The sequence below is a fragment of the Kogia breviceps genome, chromosome 1 (assembly GCF_026419965.1).
Source record: "Kogia breviceps isolate mKogBre1 chromosome 1, mKogBre1 haplotype 1, whole genome shotgun sequence".
NCBI lineage: Eukaryota > Metazoa > Chordata > Mammalia > Artiodactyla > Physeteridae > Kogia > Kogia breviceps.
Genome location: NC_081310.1, coordinates 16364326 through 16388842, shown reverse-complemented (window position 1 = coordinate 16388842; position 24517 = coordinate 16364326). Strand labels below are relative to the sequence as shown.

The 24517-nt window shown below is 38.2% G+C and overlaps 1 protein-coding gene across 2 annotated transcripts in view; it reads right to left on the bottom strand.

Moving 5' to 3' along the window:
* Positions 1-24517, bottom strand: part of RRP15 (ribosomal RNA processing 15 homolog) — a 52105-nt gene that overhangs the window by 6000 nt on the left and 21588 nt on the right. The gene's annotated exons all lie outside the window — the stretch shown is intronic.

Sequence of the window (24517 nt, the reverse complement as noted above, 5' to 3'; positions counted from 1 at the left end):
ATGAAAAGGCAGAGGGCTATGTACCAGATGAAGGAACAAGATAAAACCCCAGAAAAACAACTAAATGAATGAAGTGCAGATAGGCAACCTTCCAGAAAAAGAATTCAGGATAATGATAATGAAGATGATCCAGGACCTCAGAAAAAGAATGGAGGCAAAGAAAGATCAAGAAGATGCAAGAAATGTTTAACAAAGACCTAGAAGAATTAAAGAACAAACAAACAGAGATGAACAGTACAATAAATGAAATGAAAAATACACTAGAAGGAATCAACAGCAGAATAACTGAGGCAGAAGAACAGATAAGTGACCCAGAAGGCAGAATGGTGGAATTCACCGCTGCGGAACAGAATAAAGAAAAAGGAATGAAAAGAATTGAAGACAGCCTAAGAGACCTTGGGGACAACATTAAATGCAACAACATTCGCAATGCAGGGGTCCCAGAAGGAGAAGAGAGAGAGAAAGGACCAGAGAAAATATCTGAAGACATATTTCCCTAACATGGGAAAGGAAATAGCCACCCAAGTCCAGTAAGCGCAGAGAATCCCATACAAGATAAACCCAAGGAGAAACACACCGAGATACACAGTAATCAAACTGGCAAAAATTAAAGACAAAAGAAAAATTATTGAAAGCAGCAAGGGAAAAATGACAAATAACATACAAGGGAACTCCCATAAGGTTAACAGCTGATTTCTCAGCAGAAACTCTGCAAGCCAGAAGGGAGTGGCAGGACATATTTAAAGTGATGAAAGGGAAGAACCTACAACCAAGATTACTTTACCCGGCAAGCATCTCATTCAGATTTGATGGAGAAATCAAAAGCTTTACAGACAAGCAAAAGCTAAGAGAATTCAGCACCACCAAAACAGCTCTAAAACAAATGCTAAAGGAACTTCTGTAAGTGGGAAACACAAGAGAAGAAAAGGACCTACAAAAACAAACCCAAAACAACCGAGAAAACAGTAAAAGGAGCATACATATCGATAATTACCTTAAACATGAATGGCTTAAATGCTCCAACCAAAAGACACAGGCTCGCTGAATGGATACAGAAACAAGACCCATATATATGCTGTCTATGACAGACCCACTTCAGACCTAGGGACACATATAGACTGAAAGTGAGGGGATGGAAAAAGGTATTCCATGCAAACAGAAATCAAAAGAAAGCTGTAGTAGCAATACTCATACCAGATAAAACAGACTTTAAAATAAAGAATGTTATAAGAGACAAGGAAAGGACACTACATAATGATCAAGCGATCAATCCAAGAAGACATAACAATTATACATATGTATGCACCCAACATAGGAGCACCTCAATACATAAGGCAACTGCTAACAGCTATAAAAGAGGAAGTTGATAGTAACACAGTAATAGTGGGGGACTTCAACACCTCACTTACACCAATGGACAGATCATCCAAACAGAAAATTAATAAGGAAACACAAGCTTTAAATGACACAATAGACCAGATAGATTTAATTGATATTTATAGGATATTCCATCCAAAAACAGCAGACTACACTTTCTTCTCAAGTGCACATGGAACACTCTCCAGGACAGATCACATCTTGGGTCACAAATCAAGTCTCAGTAAATTTAAGAAAATTGAAATCATATCAAGCATCTTTTCTGACCACAATGCTATGAGATTAGAAATCAATTACAGGGAAAAAAAAATGTAAAAAACACAAACACATGGAGGCTAAACAATATGTTACTAAATAACCAAGAGATCACTGAAGAAATCAAAGAGGAAATCAAAAAATACCTAGAGACAAATGACAATGAAAACACGATGAACCAAAACCTATGGGATGCAGCAAAGGAAGTTCTAAGAGGGAAGTTTATAGCAATACAATCCTACCTCAAGAAACAACAAACATCTCAAATAAACAACTTAACCTTACACCTAAAGGAACTAGAGAAAGAAGAACAAACAAAACCCAAAGGTAGTAGAAGGAAAGAAATCGTAAAGATCAGAGCAGAAATAAATGAAACAGAAACAAAGAATAGCAAAAATCAATAAAACTAAAAGCTGGTTCTTTGAGAAGGTAAACAAAATCGACAAACCATTAGCCAGACTAATCAAGAAAAAGAGGGAGAGGACTCAAATCAATAAAATTAGAAATGAAAAAGGAGAAGTTGCAACAGATACCGTAGAAATGCAAAGCATCCTAAGAGACTACTACAAGCAACTCTATGCCAATAAAATGGACAACCTGGAAGAAATGGACAAACTTTTAGAAAGGTATAACCTTCCAAAACGGAACGAGGAAGAAACAGAAAATATGAACAGACCAATCACAAGTAGTGAAATTGAAACTGTGATTAAAAATCTTCCAAAAAACAAAAGTCCAGGACCAGATGGCTTCACAGGTAAATACTATCAAATATTTAGAGAAGAGCTAACACCATCCTTCTCAAACTCTTCCAAAAAACTGCAGAGAGGGCTCCCCTGGTGGCGCAGTGGTTGAGAGTCTGCCTGCCGATGCAGGGGACAAGGGTTCATGCCCCGGTCCGGGAAGATCCCACATGCCGCGTGGAGCGGCTGGGCCCGTGAGCCATGGCCGCTGAGCCTGCGCGTGCGGAGCCTGTGCTCCACAACGGGAGAGGCCACAACAGTGAGAGGCCCGCATACTGCAAAAAAAAAAAAAAGTTAAAATTGCAGAGGAAGGAACACTCCCAAACTCATTCTATGAGGCCACTATCACCCTGATTCCAAAACCAGACAAAGATACTACAAAAAGAGAAAATTACAGACCAATATCACTGATGAATATAGATACAAAACTCCTCAACAAAATAATAGCAAACAGAATCCAACAACACATTAAAAGGATCATACACCATGATCAAGTGGGATTTATCCCACGGATGCAAGGATTCTTCAATATACGCAAATCAATCAATGTGATAACCATATTAAGAAACTGAAGAAGAAAACCTGTATGATCATCTTAATAGATGCAGAAAAAGCTTCTGACGAAATTCAACACCCATTTATGATAAAAACTCTCCAGAAAGTGGGCATAGCGGGAACCTACCTCAACATAATGAAGGCCATATATGACAAACCCACAGCAAATCTCATTCTCAAAGGTGAAAAACTGAAAGCATTTCCTCTAGGATCAGGAACAAGACAAGGATGTCCACTCTCACCACTATTATTCAACATAGGTTTGGAAGTCCTAGCCATGGAAATCAGAGAAGAAAAAGAAATAAAAGGAATACAAATTGGAAAAGAAGAAGTAAAACTGTCACTGTTTGCAGATGACATGATACTATACATAGAGAATCCTAAAGAGGCCACCAGAAAACTACTAGTTAGTCAATGAATTTGGTAAAGTTGCAGGATACAAAATTAATGCACAGAAATCTCTTGCATTCCTATACACTAACAACAAAAGATCAGATACAGAAATTAAGGACACGATCCCATTTACCATTGCAACATAAAGAATAAAATACCTAGGAATAAACCTATCTAAGGAGGTAAAAGACCTGTACTCAAAAAACTATAAGACACTGCTGAAAGAAATTAAAGATGATATAAACAGATGGAGAGATACACCATGTTCTTGGATTGGAATAATCAATATTGTGAAAACGACTATACTACCCAAAGCAATCTACAGATTCAATGCAATCCCTATCAAATTACCAATGGCATTTTTTACAGAACTAGAACAAAAAATCTTAAAATTTGTATGGAGACACAAAAGACCCCGAATAGGCAAAGCAGTCTTGAGGGAAAAAAATGGAGCTGGGGGAATCAGATTCCCTGACTTCAGACTATACTACAAAGCTACAGTGATCAAGACAGTTATGGTACTGGCACAAAAACAGAAATATAGATCAATGGAACAGGATAGAAAGCCCAGAGATAAACCCACACACCTATGGTCAACTAATCTATGACAAAGGAGGCAAGGATATACAATGGAGAAAATACAGTCTCTTCAATAAGTGGTGCCGGGAAAACTGGACAGCTACATGTAAAAGAATGTAATTAGAACACTCCCTAACACCATACACAAAAATAAACTCGAAATGGATTAGAGACCTAAATGTAAGACCAGACACTATAAAACTCTCAGAGGAAAACATAAGAAGAACACTCTTGATATAAATCACAGCGTGATCTTTTTTGACCCACCTCCTACAGTAATGGAAATAAAAACAAAAATAAACAAATGGGACCTATTAAAAGCTTTTGCAAAGCAAAGGAAACTACAAACAAGACGAAAAGACAACCCTCAGAATGGGAGAAAATATTTGCAAATGAATCAACAGAGAAAGGATTAATCTCCAAAACATATAAACAGCTCATGCAGCTCAATATTAAAAAAAAACAAACAACCCAATACAAAAAGGGGCAGAATACCTAAATAGACATTTCTCCGAAGAAGACATACAGATGGCTAAGAAGCACGTGAAAACCTGCTCAACATCACTAATTATTAGAGAAATGCAAATCAAAACTACCATGAGGTACCACCTCACACCTGTTAGACTGGGCATCATCAGAAAATCTACAAACAACAAAATGATGGAGAAGGTGTGGAGAATAGGGAAGCCTCTTGCACTGTTGGTGGGAATGTAAATTGATACAACCGCTATGGAGAACTTTATGGAGGTTCCTTAAAAAACTAAAAATAGAACTACCATATGACCCAGTAACCCCACTACTGGGCATATACCCAGAGAAAACCATAATTCAAAAAGACACATGCACCCCAGTGTTCAGTGCAGCACTATTTACAATAGCCAAGTCATGGAAGCAAGCTAAATGCCCATCGACAGACAAATGGATAACAAAGATGTGGTACATATATACAATGGAATATTACTCAGCCATTAAAAGGAACAAAATTTAGTCATTTGTAGAGATGTGGATGGATCTAGAGTCTGTCATACAGAGTTAAGAAGTAAGTCAGAAAGAGAAAAACAAATATCGTATATTAACGCATATATGTGGAACCTAGAAAAATGGTACAGATGAACTGGTTTGTAGGGCAGAAATTGAGACACAGATGTAGAGAACAAACGTATGGACACCAAGGGGGGAAGTGGTGGTGGGGGAGGGGTGGTGGTGGGATGAATTGGGAGATTGCGATTGACATATACACACTAATATGTATAAAATAGATAACGAATAATCTGCTGTTTAAAAAAATAAATAAAATTAAATTTTAAAAAAGAATATACTGGATAAACTTTAGTCAGTTGCTTTTAGTGTCTTTTACAAAAACAAGAAGCTCTGGGGAAAACAAGATGATTCTGCTAAGACAAAATGCATGACAGGACAATACTGCCTGGGTGTGGTTTGGTTTTTAGTGCCTGGGGCATTGTCCATATTAATAGTATTTCTCATAATCCTCCTGATATGATCACGGGAGAAGAGTGGGAATTGAGCCTTTTCACTTATTTCTTAAAAAAAAAAAAGAAACTATTCAAATAAAGAAAATTTAGGGGAAAATACCATTAATATCCTTGAAGAGTTAGAAGATTATATTGTGTCCACAAAGCGAGAACGGTTACTATTTTAAAATAAACATTAAGAGAATAACGAAGAGTTTGAAATTTAAAACACGATGGCAGAAATAAAAAAATTATTATAAGGGTGAGAAGATAAAGTTAAGGAAATCACGCAGAAAAGAGTAAAAAGAAAAACGTAATGGAAAACAGAAGAAAAAGTAAGATAATCGGAGAACCAGTCCAAGAGGTTTAACATACAAATAACAGGTCTACAGACAGAGATATGCAAAAATGGAGAGGAGGAAAACTGATTAAATACATCAAGAAAATTTCCCGAAAGTGAAGGACACACATTTCCAGAGTGAAAGGAGCCCTCCTGAATGTCCAAAACACTAAAGAAAAAGTGAACCATAATCAAGGACACCATGTAAAATTTCAGAACAAAGGGGTGCTAAAAGAACGTGCTATAAGCTGCCAGAAAGCAAACAAGTAAATCACATACATACAGATGATCATGAATCAGAATAAGATTCAGATTTTCCTACAGCACCACTGGAAGCAAAAAAGCAATAGATGAATGCTTTCCAAATGCTAAAAGAAAAGAATTTCCAATTGAACATGTAATACCCAGATGCACTGTTATTCAAGTGTGAGGACAGAATAGAGGCACTTTCAGACACATGAGGTACCCAAAACTTTACTTCCAATTAAGTCTTTCTCGAGAAACTACTGAGAATGTCCTCCACAAAAAGGTGGAGTAAATCACGAAGAGAAGGACACAGGAAAGAAAAAAATAAGGACATCCAACGCAGGAAAGAGAAGGGCATGTCCAGGATGAGACTGAATGGAGACTCCAGCACGGTGACTACAGTCAGGCAGGGAGGAAAGCTTGCAGCAGTGACCTCAGGAAAGGCTGCTGAGAGCTGTCACCACCGGCCAACTGCCACAGTCCCATCATTTTAACTGGACAAAACCCCTAGAGGGGATGCTTTACCGAAACAGTGGGAGTAAACCAAGAAAGAAGACGACACAAGATCCAGGAAATAGGGAATCCAATACAGCAGACATTCCAAGTATCAGAAGAAATTTACATCCCAGGATGACAACTGTGAAGCGGCCCAAGAGAGCAATCAACCCAGAAAAAGGAAAATAGAGGATTCTAGGAGAGAATGTCTCCAAGAAAGTTTTTATAATAGATACATTACCTGAGGTAATTTGATTTTGAAAAGCTAAATAAATTGTGGAAGTTAAATATGAAAATCAAGGCAATTATTCATTTCAGGAAAAACAAATAGAAAGGAAACGTAAGTAAGGAATATTACAATCTTCAGCTGTAAATAATACTTGTACAGGCATAATAGTGTATGTTGAACGCTGAATTAGCAAAAAATTATAAACTAACTATATTGAAAGGACAGCCAGGAGGAAACAGACTGTGTAAGAGGAATGAAATATTTGCCTACAATAAGAGAAAGCCAATAGGTAACACCCCCAAATTGACAAATCAAAAGATCTGGCTCTGTGATAGCTGGGAATATGAGATGTGGAAGTGCCAGCAGAACTAGCCACAGGAGCCAGCTGTCCTGGTTCCCCAGGTTGCCCTGGGGTCAGAGCCGTGCAGCGTAGACAGAATGGGGCAGAAAACTGCTTCATTTGATAATGAACTTTTTGGCAAAATGTGGTCTTTTAAACTACATGCCTAAGTAAAAATTAATTTTAAAAGGGAAAAACAGGACAAGAAGGAGAAAACCAACTATTCTTCAATCATTTCCACAAATCCCAAGTTTTACAAGCCTCCTCCAACTCTTCCTAAAAAAAAAATCTCCCCCAAGAAACCTTTCTGGTTTTATTAACCATAATGATTCTGCTTTCCTTTCTAACTTATGTAATGAAAAAAGGAATTACACTATGAAGCTATTATGTGCCAGACACTTTACATAATATTCCCTTGCTTCTAATTCTCTTAAGTTTCCTAGACAGATGGCCATCGTCCTTCTCATCTTTAATAAGGAAACTAAGGGTCAAAGAAGTGAAGCAACTTATTTAAGTCAGAGTTAATAAACGGCTGAGTCAATACTTAAATTCAGATCCATTTGATTCCAAAGCCCAAGTTCTTTCCATAACACTACAACTGCTCTACAACTTAATCAATATGAACACAATATATTACTAAGTCATCTGTTATAACCTAAAAATTACACAGTAGAATGAGTACTAAAGTACACTGAAAACAACTGAATACACTTTCAGATCATTTCTATGAAAGTCAAAACTTGGGCAAATTACCTCACACAACAGATTTACATAATTTCAACTTACTGGATCTTTTCCATAAAGATGACTTAACCATTACGTAGAAAACGTCCTAAATGCTTGGAGCACCCACAAAGAAAAGGTGGATCAGAGATTAATATAAGAAGAGGAGAAAGCCTGAAGCAAACTCCAAATGGGTCATTTGTTGGTAAAATTTGCCTACGGTGATCCCTAGATAGATTTCATTAAATGTTAAGACATCATGAGAATTAAAGGCTTTTGTTTTATTTGTAAACTAGAAGTAGTGGCAATATGATGTATTATGTTTACAACAGGAATAAAAAACCAAGAGAGTTCTGGATTTGAATCACTGTTAACCACACAGACTACAACACTACAAATGAGAAAGTTAGATAGAGGTCCGAGACTTGAAAGAAATTAAATGTACTTCCCTGTCTTAACCTTGGTATAAATGTAATGTAAGAGACAACTTAACCATATTGCACATGTGAGGCACAGATATTTACCACCGTCAGATGGAAGTTGTTCTGACATCTAAGTCTGGATGTCTTGACATCTAAGACTGGATTGATAAAAATTTAGCAGCTTATGAAGTCTGTCAGGGTTACTGCAAGGCAGCAATGACTCAATGACCTAAAGCAACCTACAAGACAACTCTCTGTGCCTACATCAACTGAAAAATAAAACTGACTTAAATGCAAAAAACTTAATGAAAACCATATGACGCAAGGAAACAAAATAGTCCCCACCCTCACTGGCCTGGTTTTACACAAATATTTAATCAAGATCATACAGAAGCAGTCTGTGTTGATTTTGAAGATGAAGACAACCCTTAAAAATGTTAATCAGCTTCCATTTCAAGGTTCAAACATACACTGGCAGCTATTGAAAAGAAAACTGAAAACAGAGATTTGGAATTATTCATTAGTCTAATACCAAATAATTAAGAGCTTAACCTCATTTCAGTTTCGAAGGGGGAAAATTAAAGTCAAATCCTAAAAAAATAAACATTATAATCATATCTAAATTTAGCAATCAGCAATAGCTGATTTCATTGCTTTCCCTAAGAAGAACATTCTGTTTTCATTTTAATTTATTTTCACCTAAACTAAAAAAGGTTCATACCACTGGTTAAATTCATCTTAATACCTTTGTTGTTGCAAATTTTTGTAAGCTATTTACAACTGTAGTTAGTAATCTCCCCTACATTTGTGAAAGGAAAATCAAAATGGAGTCAGTATTGCTGAGAGAGCCCTCTAAAACACAGCCAAGGGGCCATTAAAGAAGTGTGACTTATGCACATCTCAGCCTGGATGGAATCTGACCCTTTGACCTGATGAAGCCATCCAGAACATCTACCAAAAATTCGTGACAGCATAGCCTATCTACTTATTGGACCCTACCCTAAAACAACTCATGATTTCTTAAGGACAGAAATATTTTCTGACTTCAGTCAGAGTCAATCACAATTCTCGTCGGGTGACTTTTAACAACCTCATGGCTCTTCATCTTTATGATGAAACTTTCTCTTCCCTGGAACACTCTTCTGGGATCACCCGAGTCTTCTGCATCTCCCAAACTGCAATTCTTTAGACCCCAAATAAACTCTTTTCTTATTTGCAGACTCCTGCTTCTTCTTTTTTTTTCTTTTTTTTTTTTTGGTTGACATATTAAATCCTATCTAAAAGTTCTGCCTGTGAAATGAAGAAGAGTATACTAGAAATCCCTTTATATAAAAAAATGTATTCTGGTAGAAATCAAAAGAAGTAAAATATAGCCCCAAATCTTTAGAATTTAAATAAGAGCACAAATGATTTTCTAATTGTGCAAGACACTGTAACATCCCTCTAAAGAACTGAAAATTCAGTCATACAGGACTGAAAATTTTCAATCTAGAATATACGAGAATTCCAATGAAGAACCTACTGATTCAAGTTTATATGAAAGATCCCATAACTAAACAAACTTTTCTCTGATTCTCAAAGAATTCTTAATAAGCAATTCCTACTTGTCTTTATCAATTTTTGCCTTCTCTATTCCTTCACAAGCTTGTTTAACTCTTTTACTAGGATGGTATTCCAGGCAACAAGCCCACTGGGCTTCATTTTTGTTAACGTTTTGTTTAGTTCCCAGATTCTTGTATAGTTTACAAATTCAAATGGGTAATTTCTAAGATCCAGGCAAACTAGAAAAGCATTTAATAAAGAGATCCCAGGAAAAAAGATCAAGATGCTGAAATCACGTCACCTTTAATTACAGCCCAAGCACGTATTAAATGTACAGAACTCTCTAAGAAAACCTAATTCTGCCTGGTTTTCCAATAATTCAGGCCTCATATTCCTGGAAAACAAGCTTTTTTGATGCATTTTTTTCCATCCACTATACTGTTTTTTGTTTTTATTTCATTTGCTGCCCTTCATTTTACTATGCACTTAACACTTATGTCCTTGTTCAAAGTGGTTCTATCTGGTTTCTTCTGTTCTAACTTGCTATCTACATACATCTAGCTCCACAAAATTAAGTCTTAGGAAACCTTCCTGCATACCTGATTTTCTTCATTGTTTATATTCTCTTAAGAATTGTTAAAAGTTGACTACACCGGGCTTCCCTGGTGGTGCAGTGGTTGAGAATCCGCCTGCCGATGCAGGGGACACGGGTTCGTGCCCCGGTCCGGGAAGATCCCACATGCCGCGGAGCGGCTGGGCCCGTGAGCCGTGGCTGCTGAGCCTGCGCGTCCGGCGCCTGCGCTCCGCAATGGGAGAGGCCACAACAGTGAGAGGCCCGCGTACCACAAAAAAAAAAAAAAAAAAAAAAAAAGTTGACTACACTGCCTAAAAAGACAAATAGAACATCTCAGGGAGCCTCTTGACCCAAGTGCTCTATACATTTTCATACTCAATTAGGATCATGAAATATTTAGAACACACTCTGCCAGTCAGTCTCTTAGAGCACATCCTTATTCTTATATCCACTAGATTACATAGTACATTAATGAGAATTCAGATGTATAAACAAATTAGCAGAGCTATGAATTTATCTAGAAAATAGACACCAATGTTTTAATATTACAACTCTGTTAAAAGCTTAAATGAATAAAAACATACATAAGCCCCTCCTCCACGTGAGGACGCAGCCAAGAAGACATGTCTACGAACCAGGAAGCGGGTCCTCACCAGACACCAAATCTGCCAGTGCCCTGATCTTGGACCCCCAGCCTCCAGAACTTTGAGAAATGAATGTCTGTTGTTTAGGCCACCTAGTCTGTGATAATCTATTATAGCAACTTGAATGGGCTAAGACAGCAAGTTACCCGACTATCTCCTCTTCTGAAATATGAGGGATGATAATAGTAAATACTCTCTCCCTCACATGTCAAATACACACACAGCCATAAAGGTCATTGATATAAATAAATGGCTGCTTTTGCCAACAAAAAACTCCTTGTCATTCTTTTAAATGTAATATGTGATTATTATCCCTCCATTCTTCTCCTTAATTTCTTGAAGTGCTCAACCACCAAGGCCCTTGCAGCAATGAAACGTACAGACTTCTTGCTAGTCCAACACTGCAGTTAAGTTTATGAGACGGGGTATCAACAAGGAAAAAATTTTTTAAAAAACATGGAAAAGTTCTTTGTAAAACCATGAAAAGCTATACAAACAAAACCAAGTTATATCTGGTAGATAATATGCATATACTATCAATCAATCTACTGAAGTCAGTCAACAAAAGATTTAAAAATAAATGGATTGTCTCACTAGAGTTCCTTGTACAATTGGGTGATTCCAAGTCTGGGACACAGGAAGTTCAGGGTTTGGTCTGGGACATCTTGTTATCCCAGAAAGCAAGAAGTACTCAAAGAAAAATGGGGTCATGTCAAAAGGGCACAAGAGCCAGTTTGCACTGGTTCCCATTACCTCATTTGTGAATTTAAGCATCAAAAAGCATAATGTTTGTAAAATATTGAATAAAAATTCTTATGTCCATGATACTAAACAAAAAGCAACAACAAAAGGCAGGAAGAGAGAAGGCTCTCTTGCCAGCACTGGAGATGACTGCTGACCCAACTCCTCACTCCAGAAAGCAGTAATTAAAGGGAAGGGAACATTAGCCCCCATCTTTAGGAAATGAAATTCATCCCTAGAAAAATAAATAAATAAATAATAAATGAGAAAATCACCATTCTGTAAACCCCAATGACATAACTGTTTTAGACAAGGATCATCACTTGATGCTAAAAGGCAAAGGAAAGATGGAGAAAGGTATACTTGCTCCTTCCAAAGTTATTCATCCCAGAAATGATAACTGTAGGGGGAAAATGCACTTTTAATAAGGGACTATTTATTACCACTTTAACCAAATAAAAAACTACCATCACTAACATGGATGTGATGCAATAATAAGTACAGAGCATCTAAGTATCACACCTATGAAATAGGCCAAAAGAGTTTAACCTAAATCCTAACCATTAGTACTAACTTCCAGCCTACTAAAAAAGGGGCATAGAGGAACAAGTTAAAAGATATCATGATAAAACCATCAGGCAAATTCAGAATCTGGATTCATTCTTCAAGACAACTGGTTTGTCTCTTTATATATTCTTCCTTAAAAAAAGTGGGATGGGGTGGGAGAGGACAAGGGACTGGTCAAGAAGAAAAGAGACCAGGATACAACCAAATGTACGGTGTGAACCTCGACTTGGATTCCAGTTCTCGAAGTTATAAAAGAATCCTTTGAATTCTGTGGTATGTGAATCACACGACAATAAACCTAATTTTTAAAAAAGAATCTCTGGGACAGTATAGGGACTACCTTCAAATAATCACCCCAAACAAACAAAAACTAGATGGAGAGAGGATAGGCAGACAGCTATAAAATAAACTCATGGACAAGTGCTAACAATTTTAGAAACTAGGTGACAGAAACACTGGTCTTTCACATGTTTTTCCTGTTTGAAAATTTTCTATAAAATAACTGAAAAAAAAAAAAGGATTCTAAAATTTCTACTAGGCAAACAATGATTAAATGATAACCAATAACTTTAAATTCCTTGATAAATGCATAGAAAGTCAATTCTAACAGTAAACCTATAAAGAATTTTCTTCTCTTTTCTTTCTTTCTTTTTCTTTTTGGCCACACTGCGTGGCTTCCGGGATCTTAGCTCCCCAATCAGGAATTGAACCCGGGCCCACAGCAGTGAAAGCACCGAGTCCTAACCACTGGACCACCAGAGAATTCCCCAAAGAATTTTCTAAATGAGTCTAATGAGTTTCATTAGACTGGTAGTGAAGTGTTTTACTATAATATTTTATCTTACTTCCTCCTTAACCAATTTTAAGGAATGAGATTTTAAAGTGGGTCATTCCCCAAGTGCCACTGCATAACCAGTGAAGGGGAGGTGAGACCCAGAACTCAGCAAGCTGCCTTGCTTACCACCTCTCTGTCTAGTCTGGGCAGGCAACACTGGGGCTCGCCAGGCAGCCCCCCTTCTTTCCAGCTCATCTAGGTGAGAGAATGGAGACAGTTTTCTGTTCTGCTTCTAAAAGAGTGCCTCACTATTTTAAGTACACAGGCACTAATGGCTGAAAGAGAGTGCAGAGCACAGCGCAGGGCAATACAGACTGGGTTTCCATCCAGAGTCTGCCGATTATTACCAGTGTGTCCTGAGGCAAGTCATTTAATCTGACTTTGGGTTTCTCATCTTTAAATGAGAGTTCTAGTATTTCTTAAAATGATAATTATATAAAAACACCTTCCATAGTACCTGGTGCAAAGCAAACAATAATAAGGCCCCTCCCAGCCCATTTACCCTGTCCCTACCACTAATGCCCTGAGTCACCATGTACACACAGAACCCCCGACTGAGGACATCTGTGATCTTCTCATGTTCTGCGCACTACTCACAACCTTGAGAGCGTTCAAATAGTAGGAAAGCACCCACTGAGAAACCAAGTCCCCCCTGCTAAGGAAAATCTTGTTAAGCTACACAGTTCAACCACAGCTTGAAGTGTGGGGTAAGAGAAAGTGGACACATTTCTAGGTCCTCAAAATCTAGTTTTATCATTTTGTGAGAAGTATGCATTAATAGGCCAGACACACCTAAAATGAGAGAGAACCTTCCAAATCTAAACACAATTTTTATTCAATTATTAGATAATTTTTGGACGATCCAGTAATTCAGCAGTAGTAACAACGGTTTCCTTTCAAACTAGCGTCCAACTTCAGATTCATCTTTAACTATTATCTGTTAGGAAAAAGTAAGAACTGACTATAAGAAACTCATTCTAATGACATGCTATTGCAAACATTTATATAGTGCTTAACTAGATGCCAAGCTTTCTAATTCTAAGCACTTTACATATACTAAATCACTTGACTCTCACAGTACCTCTGTGAGGTCCTTATAACTCCTAGAATGATTGTCTTGAACAGAGAAGTATCCTCGGTTTGGTGTGGGTAAGCAACCCATCTGCAGTAAGTGGCAGACCAAGTATTCTGAACCCAGGCGGTCTGGTTCTCTAGTCTGTGTGTAAAATAATTCTTTTGATTTTTAAAAATGCACCATAAGTGCAAACACATGGGTGTAAGACACACCTCGTGCAGGACAGTTTAAATTTAAAAAAAAAAAGAAAGAAAAAGAAAAAGAAAAGAAAGAAAGAAAAAGCCTCAACCTCACTGATGAAAATCCTATGCAGGCAGCCACTTCAGCCCCTTCAAACAGAACGTTTCTTCAAAGCAGGCCAGAAGATGTACAGCAGCACTATTCATTTTTATTTTCACAAACAGTAACTAAAGATTTCCACAGCAGCTCCGTAATTACATTTTTCACTTACACCCATATTTCCCCCACGTCCAATGCCGCATGCTGCCACGCTGCCAAACGTAAGTTCACTTTGATTAAAACTGCCGTTCAAATCAGAAACCACCCTATGTTAAATTAAACAGCATACTTTACAAGTGAGTACAAAGAGAAACTGGCTTTAGACTGTTCCCATCAACGGCAAAGTGTACAATCATGCTCATTCTTATTTCAAACGTGGAGTCTCTTTTGTCTAAACTCTAATCTATTTAGGCATTTTCAGTAAACAAACATTCAGCTGAATTATTTACAAAGTGAGCATTCCACACATTCCTGTTAGAGCCGCTTTTATGTGAGAATAAAACAGTGTTGCCCTGCAATGTCGGGGCAACTTAAGGACAGCATCTTTCTCCACCCCCTTGCCTGCCTTCCACACCCCCAACTCCTTTTAAAAGCTGAGGCCTGCAAATGGCCGGGGAACCACCTAGGAACCTGTGTGAGGAGTCCCTCCATTCCTACGCTTTCTCCCTTGGGAGGAGAATTCAGTAGGTCTGTGAATCAGCAGGAATGCACAATTTTAAAAGTACACAGCAATTCAGAGTCTAGGTCTAAGTTACCAAGATACCAAAGAAGCCAAGGTATTTCAAAAGAATTCCCACCACTAAACACCTAGCTGTGAAGAAATCACATGGTTGTCATTTATGAGAAATGTATGAGAAACAGAGGCCCCTAACTCATCTCTCTGTTTGACACTTAAAACACTCATGTCACAAAATCAGAAAAAAGTAAATACCTAGTCTCTTCCAGTAACTTTCCCCCTTGATTTTGATTGAAATTTGTTGTCCTGAAATCAGTAAGGAAATTACTTTCTAACAGAAACTAGCTAGCACTTTCTCTTACTACAAAATTATTATTGCGGTTTCGTTTTAACAAAAGCCCAAATTGATATACTGACAATTTCAAATAAATGAAAACATTGCAGAAAGTCTGTAATTCAAGAGTGTTAAGTAACATATAGTCAATGATCTCCTAACAGCAGCCAATATACTCTCCTTAGAGACTTAACAGATTTAAATTGCATCACCTTTGCTTCTGTGCCACCTTTAAGGTGCTTAAGTTCCAAGAAATCTGACTGAATTTTAGTCAACTTTTCAAGAAAAGAGCAAAAGGAATAATCACAACTTTGAAAGGTAAGGAAAAAAATTAGCAGCTCTAATTATTAAAATCTTGATTATTCAACATATTGGGAAAACATTACTCTAGATTGGTATGCGTTCTGAATGGGGGAAGGAAACAGTAAGTATCCCGTTGTGTGATATATACACACAACGGGATACTTACTACTCAGCAATAAAAGGAATACAGTATTCATGTAGTTCATATAAGTGAACCTCAAAACATTATGTGAAGTGAAAGAAGCTAGATGTAAAAGACGATATATTGTATTATTTCTTTTATATGAACTATCCATAAGTTTTAAGGATTAAAACTATTCTCTAATGAAAACTTTTCTTATCCAAAATATAAGTTTTTGTTGCTTCCTTAAACAGAGTGTCCAAAACACAATCTTATCTTTTTTTTTTTTTTTTTTTTTGCGGTACGCAGGCCTCTCACTGTCGTGGCCTCTCCCATTGCAGAGCACAGGCTCCGCACGCGCAGGCTCGGGGGCCCAGCCGCTCCGCGGCACGTGGGATCTTCCCGGACCGGGGCACGAACCGTGTCCCCCGCATCGGCAGGCGGACTCTCAACCACTGCGCCACCAGGGAAGCCCTACAATCTTATCTTAAAAAAAAAAAAAAAAAAAAATTCACTCAGGGTCAACATCAAGGAAGCAGCCAATGTGCCCTGCCACATGCTGGTACGTGGCTGGTACATTCAAGGCTGCATTTATTTGGTCCAAGGGAGGGATTTACAGATTCTGGATTAGAGAATTCCCTCCGAATAGGTGACAATTAATTCTTTAAACCTAGAAACGTTTACATCTCTAAAGTACACTATTCACCTTCCCCGACTGGGTGAACAGACTAACTGTCCCCCGCGTGTCCGGGACCCTGCAGAGACAGACAGACTCGTGAGCCCCTGCACTGAGCGGCCGCACACACACTGCTCTTCGGGCCACCCGTTCCCTTGGGTCAGGCTTCCCGCACTAACCCAGGGCCTCTGCCCCGCGCTTGACGTTTTTGACCTGATTTACTGTCATCTGTCTCATTTCTCACTACAACCTGGAGCAGACATTGCCTCCAAAAGTCTTTACCTCTCAGACACGTTCCACCTTGTACAGTCTTGCTTTGGTGAAAGCTGTCACCATTTCTGAATCTCCCAAGCTGTCGACCTCACGGTCACCCACAGCCCCCCCTCTTCTTTATCCCTCTGCATCAGGTGCGTCCCAGAGCCAGTCAGCCTCCGAGCTGCCTCTCCAATCTGGCTCCTCTTCTCTTCTCACCCCCACGCAACCTTAGCTCAGCCCCTTTGAGTTCTCCCCTCCTGCTCTGATGGCCACAATAGCCTCCCACTGGTTGGTCTTCTGACACTGGCTTTACATCCTCCAGCCTTCTTTTTCTTAAAAATAATCAAACCTGATCACATCACTTACCTGATGAAAAATTACAACTGGCCCCAAATGCCTAAAGGATAAAGTCCAAATTCCTTAACTGAAGGTAGGAGACTAAAAAATCTGATCCCAACTTACTCAGAATCCCCTTTTCTAGCTCCCCACCCATCAGCAAACACCCAATATTCCAAACCCTATGGAAGAAGAAAAGAGAAAAGAAAGAAAATTATAAAGAATGTGAAAAACTGGAAAACTTAGGCTTTTTTCCCTTACAGTAGTACAAAGATTGGCAGTTCTTTCCCTCCTAACCAACTAACTGCTTAAGTGTGCCTTGAAAAGAAGTAAAAATGAGATGCACTTTCTCTTTTTCCTTGAATTATTACTAGTGAAAATGTCTACTGATTATGGCTTCATTCTCTGATGCTTATTTCATTTAAGTGTTTTCAAAGACTGTCTCACTATAGGCTGGTTTCAGCAACACTGAACACTTGTTCCAATTTGTGACTTTCTTTATGAAATTCTTTAGCTTGAAGGTAAACACTTCAACCGAAGTATCACTCCCTGCTGCCTCCTTCCCTGTTATCATCTGAATTCACCATTATACAATGAAAAATGCTTCTTCAGTTACTCAGAGCACCTTTACCTACAGGCTAGGTCGGTTCAATGGATGAACTAGAGCCACCACTACATTTGCTTCCTGACATTTTAAAATCAAAGCTAAAGTTCTTATATTCTTCCAAAGTACATTCCTCTTGAGGGTCACATTTTCTATGAACCTTCTCACACCATAATTTTAATTTTTTTTTTAAATTTTAAATTTAAATTTTAAAACTTTCTAATTTCATGAGCTAACATCTGTACCACCTGGAACACATACTAAAACAATTTTTCAAATGGTTTCTCTTCTCGTTTCTATGTGAAATATTTGATGGACTGATTCATTCAAAGAACCAATCTCCACTGAATTTGGGGTAAAGACCCCAAATTTTTATTTTTTTGGCTAAGAATCACTCTTTTCTTAGGCTTTCTCACTTCCACTAACCATGTTCCCTTTCAGAGCCCTATCTCACAAAATATAAACAAAATAAAAAAATAAAAATAAACTAAGTCCCCTGTATTGATTTAACAAGATTTACTGTGACATGATATGATAGGGAATAGAGCAAACAATGGGCATAAAAGTGGATACTGGGTAGTGAACTCACCAGTAAGTGACATAACTTCTGCATATAAGCTTTACAATTAGAGGAACTTTTTAAAAAAGGAAAAAACAAAAAAACCCCAGAGTGTTAAATTTGTGAACGCCAAGGTGTAATGTGTTTACATTTATTAACGTGAGGTATATCCTCTGTACAAATGACCTGGCTTAACATGATGAAAGAGATACACAATTATTTATTAAGAAAAAAAAATTAAACCATACATATGTAACTGAAGAAACAGCTCAGTTTTTTGGAGATGAAAAATACTTAGAATAATAACTGCCCTAGGCACTAGAGTGGAGGCTTTTTCTGATTTACAAATATTAGCTGTTATTTCTTCTGAAACAAGTACCTTTTTGTCTTACTTCACAGTACCCAAGCTCAGCTCCAAGGAGTAAAGTACAGTAATTGGTGACTCAAATGTAATTTAATATATCAGTGTACATCTTTTAAAATACTTGTAAGTCATTTCAACATCTCTTTCCCTAAAAATGATCTTTAAAAAGCAATTACACCTTTTTTGCCCTAAGGAGGGCTTTCTAACATATGAGTTCCCAAGTACTTTGCTCTAGAAATAATGACTATCTACAACAAAATTAGGAAAGAAAAAGATTTTAAAATTCCTAAGGGCAACAGCATTATCCAAGTCAGCAGGATCAGAGGAGGAAAAATGTCTTGATAAAGAGCTAATGATATGAAAGGCAGTCTTTGGAATGTATCAAAAAGTACTCCAATCTAGGCACCAAAAGCCTTGAAGATCATGGTTTTAAATGAAATAAGCAGACTTTAAACAGCTGAAGTTGTAGCTCACAAAAACAGTAAATATAAAAACATAAAATGAAGTAAGTCAAATGTAGATGAATAGTGCACAAATACATATCACCCTTAACACAGACTTATAAATCACAGATATGACTTGTAAAGAAATGAATTAGTAGTTCTCGTTATCTATCAGATTACATAACAAAAATTGACTAGTCAGATTTTTTTAAAAGCATATACCCTCTTTTCTTATTTTCAAAGGAACAATGCTAAACACACATGTGCCAGAGCATGAATCTAAATATCTAAGGAATCTCAAAGGAAGAGAGATGATCACAACGACTGTTTCCAAAGAAGTTGCAAACCCACCGAAACAGAGGTGGATAGATCTGCTTCACGTGGACGTTTCCCTCTTTATATGGCTAGAATTTTAGGAAGTACGCCTATAATGTAGTTTTCAAACAATTCACTTCAAAACGTTAAAAATGTCAAAATTTAAAGGTTTACTGTTTGTGAAATACTTTATAATCAACTTAAGACTACCAGTAATTCCATTAAAGCAATAGGAAGCTACGATAGATGAACCTTTTTGCTTTTAAAATAAAAAGGAGGTCTTCCAATTAAACCCCAGACATGCATTTATCTGCAATTCTTACAGAAAGCCTACCAAAATTAAAATAAAGGTATAAAAGTTATAAACATACAAGGAAACAATACAGAAGGGAAAACAATAGGAGACACAATATGCCAACAAATTTTGGGGGGATGAAAACTAGATAGAGTAGCAGCAACCAATTAACAGAGAAAAATAAGCTGATGTTTAAGTGACAAACAGTGGATCCATGCTCAGGAGCTGGGGGCAGTGGGCGGAGGTAGGGGGAATGGGTGTGATAAAAACAGAAGAATGGCTGATAGTCCGTGTAAGAAGCAGTCATCAGACCGCTGGGTCCCCTCGCCAGTTGATGGAGGCAGGTCACTGACACTAACAGGGACAGTAGTTTACTCCCTGAAAATATGAAAACCAGAGAGGTCCTGGACTCTGGAACATGGGCTAACACAAAGAGCTTGGACTAGATACGTCTACATACTGAATGCTGGAGCCCCAAAGACTATTCCTACATTCTGCTCCAAGAATCCTGGCAGCAAGTTCTTACCCCATACATAGGCAGAGGATTATTAAGAGTCTTCTCTAGAAAAGATATATAAAGTTCCAGAAGAAAGTCCTATAGAGACTGACATTTGGACATTCCCCAAGAAAAGCACCAACCCTCTTGATTCTTCTACAGCTGAGCTCACCAACCAGTAACTCTGGGCTCACGCTGGGACGTTCAATCCATTCTCTAGTACTTTACTCTTAAATACGAACGGACGGTGAGGATCACCGTGTACTAAGGAAGGCCTCCAACTGGAAAGACTGAGGCCAGAACAAACAGCAAAAATGAGCTCAGAAGAGACTAAAACAACGCAGAGTAGAAGAAAAATTTAAGAGGCCTATAATTAATTCCCCAAAGAGAACAGACAGTGCATTCATGAAACAATAACAGGACCCCAAGAATAAAACAAAAGAACAGAAAGTGTTCTTCAAAATTAAAAAATATGAAGTCATATATTTTTAAAACTCAATTTAAGGGCTAGAAATCAAAGAACTTCCCCCAGAAAGGTGCCAGAGAGAGAAAATTAGAGGGAAAAAAGTTATGAAAATAAGAGGATCAATCCAGAAGATCTAACAACCAATTAACAGAAATTCCAGAAAGAGAACATAGAAAAAAAAAAGGCACAAAAACAATCAAAGATATTAAATCCAAGAAACCAAACAACGTGTCTAGAAGGGAGGAACGTGAACTTCTCACTGGGTTGAGAGAGCCACCACGGGTTCAGCACAAGGAGTGAACAAGCCGCCCAGGGCATTTCACTGCGAAGTTTCAGGAACAGCAGAGATAAAGAGACGACCCCAAAGGTTCCAAGGAGTAAAGAACCAGAAATCAAAACAGCACTGGGCCTCTCAATGGCAAAAAAAAGAAAAAGAAAATGAAACAGTAACTTCAAATTTCTGAGGGAAGATGATTTCTAACACACACACATCTATACTACATGAGTTTCCCATGTCCGCCATTATATCACTACCACCAACTGGGTGGCTTGAAACAACAGCCGTTTAGCGCGCCGCAGTTCGGGGTGTGGCCGGGCCCCCCTCCTGAGGGCCGTGAGAGAGAATCGCTCCCGTGGGCAGCCGGCACCCTGACCCGTGGCTGCCACTCCAGCCTCTGCCTCCGCTGTGACGCTGCCCCTTCTGCTTCTGCCTGGCAGATCTCCCACGTGTCTCTTACCAGGACACTGTCACCAGACTTAGGGCCCACGCAGATAATTCAGGATGATCTCTTCATCTCAGCATCCTTAACTTAATTACAACTGCAAAGACCCTTTTTCCAAATAAGGTACATCACAGCTTCCAGGTATCAGGACGTGGACTTATTTTGGGGGCCACCATTCAACCCACTACATATATCTAGCCAAAATACATCAATTAAAAATGAGGATACCCAAATCCGTTTCCAGAAAGCTACTGGTAAATGTAACCTCATCAAAATGAGGGAGAAAGCCAAGAGAAAATAAAACATTTAGTCCAAGAAACAGAGGCTACTGCACAGGGAAGAGGCAAAGGGAATTCCCAGGACAGTGATAAAGCAAAGTCGAAAATAGACAGTGCCCAGCAGGTACAAAACAGTCTGCATTGTAGCAGGGTGACCATGAAGAAAATAGTACTGAGAAGGGTTTTAAGAGTTCTTTTGAAGAGTGTAGCAAGCCTTTGGTGCATAAAATGAAGCAAATGTTAATTCCAGGAAAATAAAAACTGTAAGGAAATAAATAAAGAAAATAATATTATCATATATTACTTGGCTTAGCAGTGAACAATGTTTACATTGAATATTGATTTAGCCCAAAAGATGAATATACTATACTGGAAGGACCAAGTATGAGATGTATGAGGTCGAAGGAACGTTAAGAATGCCAATTCTTGGGCTTCCCTGGTGGCGCAGTGGTTGAGAGCCCGCCTGCCAATGCAGGGGACACGGGTTCGTGCCCCGGTCCGGGAAGATCCCACATGCCGCGTGGAGCGGCTGGGCCCGTGAGCCATGGCCGCTGAGCCTGTGCGTCCAGAGCCTGTGCTCCGCAACAGGAGAGGCCACAGCAGTGAGAGTCCCGCGTACCACAAAAAAAAAAAAAAAAAAAAAAAAAAAAAAAAAAAAAAAAAGAATGCTAATTCTTGACCTTCCATAAAAGATAATATCTAATATTGATAACGAAACAGTATAAATATTATTTAATATATGGAGGTAAACACTAGAAGAAAGATCTATTACCTTGGGGTGAAGGGACAAGACAAGGGGTAGAGGGGGATGGGGAAGGGTACTGGCTATTTTATATAGTCATAGCTCCTTTTTGGAGTGGTGTTCCTATTGCATTGAAAATAAAATTAAAAAAACAAAATTTAATGCAGCAAAAAAGAAAAGGTTCTGAGAAAAGTAACTTGTTCAGGGCCGTAACACAGCTAAGAAACGTTTGTCACAATGTCTCAAAGTTTCTAATATCTTGCAGGAGTATGGAAATTCTTGAAACAGGGTTCTTAAATTCCCAAGTCACGAGACTTCCTAAGGATTCAAAAACAGACAGACAAACAAATAAGCCAACCAACCACACACAATACCAAGAGCACCCCTGAGGTATACTGACAGTACTGGACCCGACCTCTATGTTGGATTGTTACCACTCTACCCAGCTTTGCTTAATATCACATGACTGGCTCTTGTTTGTTTTGAACTTCAATGTCACAACCGCCGGGTAAAGGGGCTGAAGATACGAAGGTCTTTCCAGATTGGTATCCTGACAGATAGCTGCCAGTGAAACCAGTTTATATGCGGCTGGACTCTAAAGATTTCACACTATTAGACATAAGAGATTAAAAGCCTGTGTTCTGAATACCATTATGCTCAGAAAAGAGACGACGATGAACAACCTCCCTAAGATCCCTTCTGTCAGATGCAGGAGAGAAGGAGCATTTATCAGGCAGATGTGCAGCAGCAGCGGTGCTACAGGACAAGGTGAAATACGAGAAAAGGGGGAGACCTTATTCTCTGCTTAATCAACGTCCTCCTTCATCCAGTCCATTAATATAGGACTCATTTCCGAATAGTGGTTTGGCACACCAAACCTATTCCCACCTTGGCCTTCCCTCCTCCTCTTCAACTGCCTTAAAAGTCCACCTATTTCAAGTAACCCACATAGACTTAACTGACCTATGTCCTAACTGAATAATATAGGTTACTTTGAAATTCTCCCCACAAATGGGAATAGCCACTTAATTTATAGTCTACTGTACCTGGTTTAATTGATGATAATAGTCTAGACATACTAGTTGAGAATGTGTATGTTGTCATGTTAATCTCGTTTACTTATTGACTTGAGATCATGTGTCTGTCTGAATTGTAAGCCTGTTAAAAGATACAAGGATAGCACCTGGTACAAATAGGTACTTTATGTTTTTCCATAAGTATAAAATCAAAATGAAAACAAACATTTTTAAAAGAAAAAAAAGTGTGCCAGGGTAGCACTGGTGTGGGATAGGTAGTTCTAGAAACAAATTACTTTTAAAGCAAAGCCACTTTGGTTTAAATCTCAAGGAATTTTTGACTTTGTCTCAGATTAATACCATGCCTGTGATCACTGAAGTAGAAAAAAAAGAAGGTTAAGGGCAAAAGAGCAAATGGTAACAAAGAAAATGCAATAATTCCACTGAAAGGAACCCTTCATGTATTTTCATAACTCATGAAAAAACTAATCCCAAAGCAAAAACATATGCTTCTATTAAAACTTACTTTGAAACCAACGAGGAAAAGGGAAAAAAAAGTCTTTCCTTTTCCATTGCCCCGTTAGCTCTTTCTCATCCAATGCTGCTGGATCTTTCTCCAGTTCTTACAGTAAAATATCATTACATCACAAGTGAGAACACAGTCTGTTAGACTTTTTAACTAAAAAGTACAAATCCCCAAACACAGTATTCATGTGTTCATAATTACTTCTGACAAACACTTTAAAAAGGCAGCACCAGTGAACACCACATTTACATAAATATACAAAATTTGAGTCCTTTGATATTCAAGAGATCAGCAGAGTATAAACAGCTTAGAAAACTTTTGTCAAAATTAGGTTAAATGGCCACTTAATCAAGGAACCTGAAAAATACTTCAACACAAGGCTCGCATGAAATTCCAAAATGCTCTTCTTGCCGGAGTTCCTATTATCTTCCCAAAATACAAACAAAAAACTTATGAAAGAAACTCTAGTTTCCTGATTGAAGTACTCTTTGTTGGCGATAGAAACCAAGCCATCAGATGCAACTATGTACTTTGCTGTAATTTAAAAACAAAACAAAACAAAACAAA